A 13,800-nucleotide genomic window follows, 5' to 3' on the forward strand; every position below is an offset into this window, starting at 1 on the left:
TTCGAAACCTGGATTGTTCGGTCCATTGAAAATAAGAAAGAACTTCGACTTCGCGTGTGTTCGTCTTTAGTGTCTTTTGTTTGACTTTCTTAACGCAAATCAGGTACCACAAAAAATCATTTCAAAACTAACAATACAAATTTGAAAAGCTCAATTGAGGGCTTTTTTTGGCAATGAGTGTTTTCTAAAATTAAAAAGAAAAAAGCTCTGCTAAGATTCAGCAAATTTCAAAACCTGGCTTGCAAATTTATGATAGCGTTTAATTCAACAGAGTCAATGAAAAATCTCACCATAATTCTAAACTTTGATACAGTAGATTTATTCAATCAAAACAAATGTGAAAAATGGTGTATGATTTAGCTTCAATTCTTTGAAAAGAAAATGTGACAATTGTAATGAATAAAGGCAGGATTTATTTTGTTTCTCACTAAATATGATGCATAAAAATAAGCTTCATATCTTTGAAAAATGTTTGGCTGTTGCTATGTAAAAAAAATTTTCGGTAGCATGGTGCTCATCAGCACAAAAAATTAGGGATCTCTTGAGTCTTTTAACTATAGTTTTCTTATTGATTATCAAATCCGAGCCTTAAACTTAATGTTTTGTCGAGAATCTGTAACATAATTGGGAATGAGTCAATATACTTAATAATAATAAAAATTAATTTTTTTTCACTCATTTAACAGTAAATTACTCTTCAAAATAAGTTGTTTGAACTCAAAAAAAACAATGAGACGTGGATATGAATGATTGTTCCGACATATAATAGTGTCAAGTACTACAAATAATCATCGGATCGGGCTGAGTGATATATCAAACTGAAGCATTTCTAGCCGTATTTCAAGCCTTTTAGCACAAAAAACTTTCAAAACGTTTTTCCAGTGTTGATAAAAAGCTGTTTGAAGTAGCGCATTATAATTTTGAGCTAATAGATCTATCAATTAACGTTCGTAATTTGATATTTTTAGGCTGAAAAATCTTGATTGTACCCGAAAGAAATGCATCTAAGGCTTTCTGGGCCAAAGTGTAGTTCAATTGAGCGCTACAAGGCAAACACTTTTTTTTAATTTCTATTTTTCAAAATTTTGCTGATATTTTTGTTTGGTATTCATTTGTTTGGTTAAATGATGTTAATTATGCTCAATCAACTAATTTTCTACACGTTTGTAGTTTTTTTTTGTCACAACGCGTACTCATAACTACTTCAATTTGATTTTTTTTAAAAGTTTTTGAGGAATATGTTTATTTAAAAACTTGAAAAACGTTTCATCAAAGCCTTTTTTTGCATTATATAGTTCCGTGTAGTTGAAAGAAAGTATGCCGACTTATCTGACTAACTCTTATCTGATTGCTTGTGATAATTAAAACTGAAATTAAGCTGATTGATTACAAGTAGATAATCTGAGTCAATTTTTTAGAATGATGTTTCGCCGTGAAAAATTTGATTGACGAACATAAAAACTAACACATTCATTAGCTCAAAGATTTTTAAAAAGTTCAAAAAGTGTGTAATCTGAGTAGGCGTATTCATATTTGGTACTGACAAACCAAAGCTCTAAAAAATCACAACTATTCCATTTTTCTTCGATACCACCAATGTGTAATAAATTGTTGAAGGTCTGACAATGATCTCTGTTTAAAATTCTATCTCAATGAAAACAACGCTTTTTTGTTATTTTTGACTGAAAATGTTTGCAGTAAACGCCTTCGTTTCAAATTTCATTGAAGTTTTAAAAATCATGAACGTAGCTTCCATTTTTTTTCAAATAAACAACTCCGTGCTACTATTATTCCATTTTCATTGCTATTTGTTTCAATATTTTGTTAGATCAAAAATGGATAGAATAATTGTCAAGACTTTGATTTAAAATTTTTGACTTTGTTTTTTTTAAATGACAATGTTTGTGCCAAAAAATCTCAACAATCTTGTTGTCGGCTTTTTGATTTTTTTGTTCAACTAAGGCTGCTTTGATTAAAATATGCGTTTAAAAACTGAAAAAATCTGTTGCGAACTCCAAAAATGAAGACGAACAGTTTGGCAATTTTCCTCTATGACAAAAGTAAACGCAGATTCGACATCTAAAGAGGAAAGAAGCTAACAGCTGGGATTATTTTTAAGGTTAGGGCTAGCTTAGCATTGTCTTCATAGGTTTTTTTAGCCCTAACTTTGAAAGCTCGCGATGGAATCTTTGGCATAAACCAAAATCGCAATCTTTGCTTTCATTTTCTTGAAGAGATGGAAATTCATTCAAGGCAGCTTGTTCGAAGCTAAATAGATTTTTTTGGGGGGTACGGCGACTTCTTTAAAGCTAATCACGGCTTTTAAAAAACTGATGTTGGTGCACTCCGTTTTGTTGCTAAGCAAAACGTAAACGCAGGGGGAATAAAAGCCGATAATCTGGATATGTACTGTGTACAATCGATAAAACTGAGACGGAAATATCCTAAAGTTCCATCACAAAGCCAAAATTTGCTATGGATGCAAAAAGCATTTAAGTTTTCCATATCCCCGAGAGTTCCGAGTCGCTCGCTGTCTTCTTTTCAGCAGTCATGTACACAAAAAGGTAAATATATTTCGGGAACGTCGAAGTGACGCTTAGTTGATGAAATTACTTCTCGTGGTTCTTCCGTTTTGTTCCTAATGAGGGTTCTTGTCTGGGCTGCATTTATCGCTTACAGCCTTAGGCTAATTGCCATCAACTGGTTGTTTACAGGATTGACGTGGGGTTTTGCTGTTTTTTTTTTCATTTGACTAACTAGCTGCCTTGCTTCTACGCGACCGGGGTTAAACTCATGGCTGTGCTCGTGACCGAACGAAATGAAGGTTTCATTGCCAAATTCAATAGTAATTGGTCATTAACGTGAACGTGATTTTGCACAACGCCAGTGAGTGGTAGATTTAGTGTCTCGCTTTTTAGTGAGCTCGTGTCCATCCAATATAAGTAACGTTTTGCCTTGTTCAGTTTTTACCGTAGATAAAATCTGTCACAACGGTGTTCATTTTATTGGTGCTATGTGTGTAATGATATATCTTTACGTTGTGTTTCGTTGTTAAAGTTTTTTTTTAATTATGACTCCATTAACAGGTTGAAAAAGAAAATTCAATCCCTAGAAAAGAGTCTTTTACCATTGGGACTATCTTTATGTTGCGTCTCAAAATAATTGAGGCAGCTGAATTGAGTCTCTATTCAATTGCGATATAGAGATGCAGAATCTTTTTTATCTCTGTCAGATTCATAAACAGATTCGGGGAAGTTGGAATTAGTAGCTTTTGTTTTCAAAACTTGCTGCTTTTAAGTCTAAACCAATAAGCTTTAACAAATCGTTTTAGCTTGGGTATGTTTTTGGGGCCACCATCCAAGTAAAAAAGTGTAAAACCTTAATCAGCTCATTTGCCAATACAAAGGTTTTCAAACGGTTTAAAATGATGAAAAAATCTTTTTGCTTGCTTCTTTCTAGTGACATGTTTTCAAAAACTGAAGCCTCGTTGATAAAAAAATTCCTCGTTACGACTTAAGCGACTTGACAACTAAAAAGTTGAAAAGGAAATAATTAAGTGAATTAGTGGCAAATCTGAAACAATTGAAAATGAAGTCACATCACTCAATTGGAGCGGTAATTAATGAAGGTCAGACGCTAGCTGTTACATTTATTAGTTAAAATGGTAACAAAAAAAACCTTCAATTCACAAAAGAAATTTAATGTACGATAAAACTAATCAGTATTGACTACTACATCATTTTTTCAATTGGAGCATAACAAGCAGAAAACAAACTGTTGCTAAAACTTTTTTTGACTAATCAAAACAAAATTCGGGATAAAAGACTGGATTTAATTACCTGATAAAAAGAGAATGAATTGGGGAAGTTAAAGTTCTTCCAGAGATGTTAGAACTAAGAAAAATCGTTGTGGTAATCCAATATTGAAATTATAAGAAAAATTGACAGGAGCAAATAGAATAACAACAGCCGTAGTGGAATAAAACTGCAGTGAATATAGCTAGAAAATGCATACATGAATATGAAATTAGAGTACGAGAGAATAGAGTACTCTGGCAATACTTGACTATCGGTCGGTAGTCCCTTTGAGACACTTCTATGCGATGAATCGATTGAGAGACGAAAGAGTGCATCATCCATTTCTGGCAGTTCAGTAGGCTCTTCCTGAGTTTTTGGTTCTTAGCTTGTTTCCAGAAGTGTGGTGATGGACGATTCTGACAGCAAATAGTTTGGTTCAGTTCTTTAGGGAGGGATTTCTTCTCGTTGGCTCAAAGAAGGTGTTTGTTGAGATCGATAATCTTGTTCTTTTTTTACTCCAGTGAAAAAACTATCAACAAATGTGTGCGAAGATGAAGCTGGGTCCAAAATCCCAAGCTTCATGTATAGACGAGTCGTTTCTCTCGGAACCATATGAATAGGAGCCAGTTTTGATTTTTCTGGGTCTGAAATAACTTTTGAAGCCGTATATATCTGCTTTGGTAACCCTCTACTGACTTTTCCCATATTCACATTAGTCCAAATTATCCGGCAGAATAAGAGTTTATTCATCGCAAAAAAAGATAACCTCCTGTTGTTGATTTTTTTGTTCACACTGGCAGTTGTTCAAGTCGCTATTGATCTTTGCTTTTCAAAGATTTGATTCTCAATTTTCTTGTACCTATCCCTAGTATTAGATTAAACATCGTAGTATAAGATTTATCTCAGCAAAAATGAGTGATTTAAAAGAACATTATTTAGGGAACACAGTATCCAAACTTGGTTCACTTATTTTCACATCACTTATTTTACATCACTTTTTCCCATCACTTATTTTACCGTATGTGTAATATTGCTCACAGTATTTCCATTGAAATGCCGAAATGAGGAGCCACCACTTGATCTGTTGTTCCTTTTAAAAGGTTTCACATTTGTAGAATTGGTGATTCTACTGTATTACATGCTAATGCTATAGTAACCTGAGCGTAAGAATGATTCGTCATTAAGTTAAGTAGTAGAGCAAACAAAGGGTAGAGTTCAAATTAGTTCAATCTTCGAAGATATCGTCCCTCCTATGCCACAAAACAAAATTTGACAAAATCGGCGAACCCCCCCCCCCCCCCCAAAAAAAAATCGTAACAAACGAAGCAAATGTTATGAAAATCAGAGGAGCGATACTAGAGATGATCTGACCCGGGTATACAAAAAACAGGACCCCTCAGACCCTTGGGGGGCAATTGATCATGGTCCCCGGAAGTGTAAATGACCCGGCCCTATCAGAACTCGGAAACTAGCGGCGGTTTTGGGCTCAAATTTTAGTATGTTGTAAGCCTAGTAAAGGGAAGCTTAAGTTTATAATACCAGACTCCTAGGAGCCCTACTTCCGGTTTTATGCCCTAAGTAAACAAACCGACCCCTAACTTCCGGAAGTCGTTTCTCGGCCTCTAATGGTCATAGGGAGCTGAAACTTGGAGGTATGATAGATAGTGGCAAGATACATCTTGTTTGAACCAAATCCGGCGGTTGGATCGGAAGCTATTAGCACTTGAGAAAAAACCCCTTTCAACCGGAAATAGGCAATTGACGCAAAATAATGAACGGTGGCATAATGATTTTATTCCAGCAATCGACACAAGATGCGAACGTCAAAAAGAGACACGTTGTGAGTGAAAACCCTCCGGCGACTTCTTCCGGTGTTAGTAGCCTTTTTCCGCAAAAAGTCATTATTGACCTTAGAAATGGGATATTGTGCGAAGTATTAATGGGATATGAATGGAGCTTGTTAGCAAGGATCCCCATGGAATTCTGAGCCCAACCATTCTGATCCCTGGGTGAACTTAAGTTGACCTTTGTGCGTTTTGACCACAAAATTGCATGGAAAACCACAAAATTAACACCAGAATGTGGCGTATTACCCAGCCCAACCCCTGGAAATGAAAATGGGTCACCTTGCTGAAAGTTGTGAGGAAAAGTCATATAATGGGAAGTAGAGCAGAAGCTGATAGAAATATATCTTTTACATTGCAACCATGGAGTAATAGAGTTAATTCAAAGTGGACTTGGTAAACATTGGGTTCAGTTTAGCTTGGCGAGTGATCTATTAATAGCAATTCAACTAGACTAAAGAAAAATAGTTCCAGAGGAAATTGATAGTAATAGGACTGCAGCATGAGAATTAGGTCTTCTAAATAGTATGAACAGCCGGGGAATTTACTTGGCTTCCCAGACGTGACTTTTGGTTTGATTTGACCCCTAATAGACTAACTACATTACCCTGATAGCTAGAAGTTCGATATTGGAATAGAGTACAGATCAAAAAATTGGATGCATGGAATAAATTCGCTATCCATGAAAAGGGTCTCTTCTACCCTTGGGAGGTCGGTACGTCAACGGGATCATTAAAATAAAGATCTTGGGAGAATCACTGAGTAAACATAGCATGGTTTGGAGGTTGAGTTGAACACGAGGAATGAAGTCACTGAGGTCAGGAACTGGCTGATTAGAATCGTTTGTTTGCTTGGTCAGTTTGTGACACCTACCGCATACCGGGTATATAATACTCTTGAAAATATTGATAAGAGAAAGCGAACTGGGCATGTGGCAGAGTTGACAGGGGGAGGGATATAGTCTTGAACATGTGCGGACGGGTGATTTAAGCGGATGTCAGGACTGATAGGGAATGGCGTGACTCAACTAAAACTAAAGTGTAAAGAAAGATAAGGAAATGGAGGGTACCGGAGAGCCTATAAGAGTCAGAACAGTTGTTGGCTACTATCAAGAGTAGTTGGTTCTCAGTCAGAGTAGAGAACAATTATTGCTAGTGAACGAGTTGCGCTGGAACCCGAGTTTAGTACCGGGTTGAACTAGTAGTGTGAGCGAGCTGTTTGGAACCCGAGTTTAGTACCGGGTTGAACTAGTAGTGTGAACGAGCTGATTGGTGCCCGAGTTTAGTACTGGTTTGAAATTTTTCGGCGAGCGAGTTGCGTTTCAACCCGAGTTTAGTACCGGGCTGAATTAATTGTGTGAGCGAGTTGCGCTGCTGGAGTAGGTGAGTTTAGAATTGCGTCAAGCGAAAATCGACGAGCGAGATAACGGAGCGATGGAAAGGAACGAAACGCGGGTTTCGTTAAAAAAGCTGCTAAAGACTAGTTAGCTCATTAAGGGCACTGTAAGTTACTTTTACTTCCTTTAAGATTGAGAATTTACTTATTGAATCCACAATTTGCTGAAATAGCAAGAAGCGCAAGAGGAGAGCCGAAAAGAGCCTAAATTAAGGGGGGAAATTGCGTAATCCTTTGATCGGCCAATTTAGTCTGACCACCAACACAACCCTTTCGAGATTGTGGATAATATCGTGTCTTAGTGTCTTAGCTATTACACGGTATAAAGAGGAGAAATTCTGCGGCCGTTAAGTAGAGTGAAAGCGTGCTTAGAGGAGACGACTCCCCGGAAAAAATCTACATTATTTGCTAATGGGATCCTCCCGGGGAACTCTTTGTCTTGTGTGCTTCGAAGTCTAAGAAACAGAGTTCGACTCTTTTGTTTGATCAACATGTCTTTGTGTTCGTTCGTCTTTGACTCGATTCCAGCTGTCTCTTTCGATTCCAGCTGTCTCTTTCACGAAGATATTACTCCCGTTACCTTAAAATTTGTGGCAAGGGTTGCTTACAATCAAAATTCCTAATAAAGATTTACTTGTGGGTGAAATGCTCATCGAACGTCGACCATTTGATCTTCAATTGAAAATAGTAACAAAGGTTGGCCTAGTACAGATACTGCATCGCTTATTGAAAGTCTGAGAGACTCCTGCAACATAGTAGTTTTTTCTCACCATTCGAAAAATGGGCAGAAACATTGTGTTCGGGTGTGTTTAATTTTTTTTTTTTTGTTCCGACCATTGAAAATTGGGAGGAACTTTGTATTCGGGTCTAGTTTAGTTTTTTCTTTTTGTTTTCCACGCAAAATCAGGTACCACAAAAAATGATCGGACTGAGAGGAGTGATATATCATATTGAAGCTCTTGCAGTTACAATCCGAATCACATTTTACAGTTACAAAAAATTTTACAGTATCGAGAAAAACCGGTTTGAAATTTTTGATTTTTTGTCTTATTTCGAGCCAGCGAGCAGTCTTGTATTAGTTGCTAAAGCTTACAATAACTTAATTTAAAACATAAAAACATAGTTTTACTTGGGTTACGTTAGTTTACTTTGAGTATTTAAGCTCATTTTGGAATCAAAACTTTCAAAAAATTCAAAAAAAAAACTGCAAAAAATTTGAAAAAATGTTCGAACGTATTTTAAATTATTTTTTCGTTTTCTAGTAACTTTTCTTCAAGAATAGTTTTTCACTTTGCTTATTCAAGTATAATTGACGAATATACCTAATCTTCAGTTTTTTTTCTGCTCCTTTTATCCCACCAAGCCGAAAATCTGTTGTATTTTTTTAGGACTATGAACAGAACATTCTGTGCTACTTGCACAGCTACAAGCTCTCCTTGTTTTCTTTTTCTTTTCTTTTCTACGCAAAATCAGTTATCACAAAATACTTCGGAATAGGTTGAGTGAAATGTCATATTAAAGCCCCTTCAGTCGTGATTTGACCGAAATTTAAAAATTAAAAAAAAGTTTTCCCAGTGTTGAGAAAAATTTGTTTAAATTTTTGTTTTTTGGTCTCATTTCGAGCGAATAAAAATAATCGAGCAGTTTTACAATAGCTGCTTAAATATGCTTGATTTAAGCCGCAAAAACTTGATTTTATTCGATTTAAATTTTTTTTGGCTTTTTTCAGCAAAAATTATAAATTTAAAAACTAAAATTTTACTTTCTTTTTTTAATATAAGGGTCAATTTCTAGTTTTTTGTTTTGATTGTTTCATCACACCACGCAGAAAAAACGATACTTTTGATAAACTTTTTCTTGGTCTGATGACTATGGTCAGAACAATCTAGGCTATTTGCACAGAATCCGGATATTCTTGTATATAAATTGGGTTTTATCAACCTAATATGTTTAAAACATGGTCTCCCAATAAAAAAAAATTAAAATGCTATTGAAATAACAAAAAATTTTGAATTCGTGGCTCTTAATGCACGAAGCTTGGCCTTTTTTCATTGCATTAGAATCCAAAAGAGGTAAAAATGTCTTGGCTAGAGTTCATGACATTTTTACTCCGAAGCGTTGGAAATAGTTCTCATCAAACGAAATCTTGAAAAGCGATCGATGCAAAAAAAACTTGTTCCTCAGAATAGTTCTAGAGAATTTGCAGAAAGTTAGTAGATTTTTTTGTTGGAATTGGATAATTTACTTGGTGTCTAATTTCGTTGAACGGAATAAAGCTGTACGTTCTGATCGGTTTGGAGCAAAATCTGCAGCTTGTATCTTGGAAAAGAAAATGACGGTATATCTATGGTTGAAGGATTTATGCTGCTAAGGTCTTCATCCAGAATTGGCCGGAATGCGTCTTGTGAAGGTCTCATTATCACATTCCTCGAATTGAAGGATATAACTGACTTCCTTTTCATGTACAGCAATCAAAAGCTTTGCGTAGTAAAAGAAATAGGCGCCAAACTTGCAGTTTTTTAATCCATTTTCCCACCAAAAATTCAACCATTGGACTAAATATTGTGTTTTTTTCCGATAAAAAGAGCTAAAGAGCTTTGTGTTGAATAAAACAGAAACATTCAAAAATTTTTCAGGCATTTCCGGACTTTTCAGGCGGTTTTTCGACCGATGGAGAGAAAAATGTGATGTTTGTTCTTTAATGACAGAATTATTAATGCCTAATTATAGGGTTTGCCAGTTTGAACCGAAAGCGTGATTAGCGTTTTTTCCAATCATGTCAATACTCAAAAAATCCTATCACAAGCTTTTAAAATTAGAGTTTTTTGAACAGTCAGAACAGTGATGTTTGACATTACCCCATGACGGAGTATAAATGATTCAACTTGAAACTGAGGCTACTATCTGGTTACGCTAATTTCAGAATTTATCAGATTTGAAGCGATAGCGTGATTGTGGAATAGTGTCAGTTTTCAATAAGTCCAACGCAATGCTTTTACAATTACGAGTTCAAAATGATGATTTTTAAAATTGCCCATTGACAGACTAGAGTTGATGCAAACTATTATTGAGTCTTCTATGGTAACGTTAAAATTAGAAATTTCCAGATTTGAACCGATAGCGCTGCTATAAGGCTTATGTTTTTGTTCTGACGGAATAATACTTGAAGTTGATTTTGACACCGTATCAATGAAAAACTTTTTGTGATAACAGAAAGTTTTAGTACTTTTCTTCAACTAAAATAACCCGTTTAGTTACAAGCGAAACATATAATTGAACAAGACTGCTTGTATCAGGGCGTAGCCCTGAATCTTCCGACTGCCTTTTAAGGTCTGGAGCAGTAATAACATGAAAAATTTAAATGTAAAAATAGAAAAATTAGAGAATTTTTGTTAAAACATCCCCCACACGTACCAAGTGATCAGTTTTGCTCCTATTAACAAATCAGTTGTGGCATATAAGCTTCCTTGAACCAATTTGGAACGATTTCTTTGACAGATTAAATCTCCCATACGCATTTACAGCGCAAAATCTATCGCGCCTTAATTGCACCAAATTGGCCAAAATGGCAACCTTTAAACCCCCATAACTTTGAAAAAGTGGATCACAGGTGAAATAATTTTTCAATTTAAGCTCAGGACAGCAATAGTTTTTGAATGATACAAAAAAATCGTCAAATATGGCTAGTTAAAAAGTCGACAATTGTTTGAAGAAAAAAACCCATCCCGAGCACAAATATTCCGTTACTTTCGTTACGAAAGTCGGAACAAAAAATAAATTGCAATGGTCAATCTATCAAGAATGAGAACCTATTGTGTCAAATTCAATCTCTTTGATACAATCGCTTTTTAAAAAATCTCAAATTAAAAAAAAATTTTTTTATTTAATTTTTTCATGTTATTACAGCTCCATTGACTTTAAAAGGCAGTCGGAGTTTTGTTTACCATGTTTTGTTTCAAAGGCGATTGCATGCGACACACATTCTATTGAAGTAAGGATTTTTTTAAAATATTTTAGATAAAATCTCATTTTTTTAAAACAATTATTAAGAAGACTGTTTACAATAGTTGTGTCCATGACTTAGTGCCAGGGATGCGTAAAAATATATTGCGGTCACAATATATTGCAATATAATATATTACAATAATTGATTGTCAGCTTTCACACAATACAATAATTGATTGTCCTGTCGACAATATAGTGTAACAATATGATCAAAGCGTGCAAACACCGCAACTGCCAGTGATTGGCCGGAAGTGTTGCTGACGCAAATTGACTCATTTCAGCCATCACTTGGTTTCAGAGCACAGCCATGCCTAAAGCCTTTGACTGCACTCCCCATACGAGCAAACAAGTTGCGAATTTCTATTTCACCGTTTTTGGGACATTTCTGTTGTGGATAAAATAATTACGCGTGGTTGATTGTTTTAATTCACAGTGTTTACCCCAAAAAAAAATTTCTCAAAGCATCCGGCAATTAATTGCAATTATTCCAATAATTGATTGGCAGGGTAGAACCAATACAATATATTGGGTAACGGGTACACAATATTATTGCAATATATAATTACGCATCCCTGCTTAGTGCTAATCATTTGGCGTATGGTTGAGTCCACAAAAGCAGTGGACTACAACAATGGTCTTCTTTTTAGGTTGCTGTAACAACTATTCGATGCAGTTAGTTATACGCCTTCGTTCAACCCAAATTAGATAAACAATCTGTTTCGTTAAGTTTTTCTGATAATTGAGCAGCGACATTATCTACCAGTTCATGAGTGTTTAGCAGCTTGATTTCCAAATTGTACAGTTTCTGTTGATGGCTTTGAATCCAAGGCCTTTTCAACTAACTAGTCTTTAACAAGTACTTGCAATTAGGCCGGTAAAACACTTTTTATCGTTTTGTAGTTTTTGATAAACCTTTCGGATCTTAGTCTAATGAACTCATGCTCATCAAGCCGAGAAGACTGAAAACTACCCTTTTGCGTTTTAGTTGGATGGGTCTCAGTGGCTCGTAAAAACGGGTAGTTTTATCTGGTTATTTATTTGTGCGATCCGTTGAAATTATTTTTTCTTTGTCAAAAAAAATTGATTAAAAGTCCAACTTTGAAGATCCTGAGGGGCAAATATAGTTAACTGATTTAGTATAATTTAGAGAATGTTTTTGTCTCACTTCGATTTCAAAATTTGGCGAAAAATTTCAAGGATGTTACTTTAGAATGGGTTTGTATAGGTGTTCAACCTATCGGAGAGAATAGGGACGCATTATCCTCCGATTAGCTTGGTCGCGTGGTCTTTAAAACCACAGTAGCTGTGTCCCTGGTTTTTGAGCCAATGGAATCATCTCCGCATGACGGTCACAGAATGTCAGCTCATGCAGTACATTTTTCTCCACGAAATCACCAGGGTTGTCTGAATTACTTGGATGTTCAAGGCTATTAACGCGTAAGCGAGATTTAATCTGTCTTAGAAGTTGTTCCAAATTGGTTCAAGGAAGCTTATTTGCCATAATTGATTTGTTAATAGGCGCAAAATCTATCACTTTGTACTTAATATGACGTGTGGGGGGATGTTTTTACATAAAATCTCAAATTTCAAAAACAAAATGATTTTGTTTATTACTTTGAATATTTTCATCTTATTAATGCTCCATAGACCTTGAAAGGCAGTCGGAACTTTCAGGGCTTCGCCCTGATACGAGCAGTCTTGTTAAATTTTGGTTTCAATTTTAAGTGAATTTAATGTTTGACAGGGTGTTTTGACTAGTTTTTTTCATATTAAAAAAGAATCAAATTTTTGCAATTGAGTTCAAAATTCAAACGAGTTTAGGTTAAGCTTCTCAACTAGATTGAAAGCACTGAAACATTCTAAATCAAATGTTCTGAATTAGATTAAAATCACTGCACAATCAATTAGCAAAACAAAGAAAAGTACGGAATTATGTTTTTTGTTGTTCGAGACCTTTTTTAATGAAAAAGGATAGCCGGTTGCTGTGCAAGTAGCACAGATTGTTACGAACATATTCTTAAAACAATACTTAAAAAAATTTTCGTGCTTTTTTCATAAAAGAGTTATTTTTGCGCGTTGTGTGATGAAAGGATTTGACAAAAGCCTAAAATTAAGACATAATTGACTGTTACAGTAAAATAGGCAAATCGGGCAACATTTTTTTGCCAAAAAATGATAGAAAAAACAACAAAAATAAAATGAAAATTTTTTTTTTGCAGAAAGTTTCAATGTTTTTTGGAGAAACTAATTTGAGTTTTTGAAATTTTTTATTCTAAAAAAGACAATAAAAAACTTAAAATCTTATAGTTTATTATTCTACGATAAGCCTGCTCGCTTGCTTCATTCACTCGAATTAGACCGAATTGAAATTTCAAATCGGTTTTTCTCGACACAGGTACAACTTTTTGAATATTTTAACATGTCGTTTGAATCAGCACTGAGGGGCTTCAAGTTGATAAATCACTCGCAACATTACGATGATTATTTGTAGTAAGACTTAAACTTGGCCATTAATTCGAGCGTCAGAAAAAAATTTATGATAAAACGCGTCAAAAAAACTTGGTGGGCACTCTTCGGAAGTTTTTGATCGAAAAAAAAATGTTTTTGTTGGAGTCATTAGCCATATAATTCAGTTTTATGTTCTAGCCTTACAAAAAAGAATAGTTAGCCTACGTTTTGTGTCTTATATAGTACCAATTGGGGAAGGGAGATGATTATTGGCTCTAAATAATTTTCCGGCCGATTATATTAAGCAAACA

The sequence above is a fragment of the Symsagittifera roscoffensis genome, chromosome 5 (genome assembly GCF_963678635.1).
Source record: "Symsagittifera roscoffensis chromosome 5, txSymRosc1.1, whole genome shotgun sequence".
NCBI lineage: Eukaryota > Metazoa > Xenacoelomorpha > Acoela > Convolutidae > Symsagittifera > Symsagittifera roscoffensis.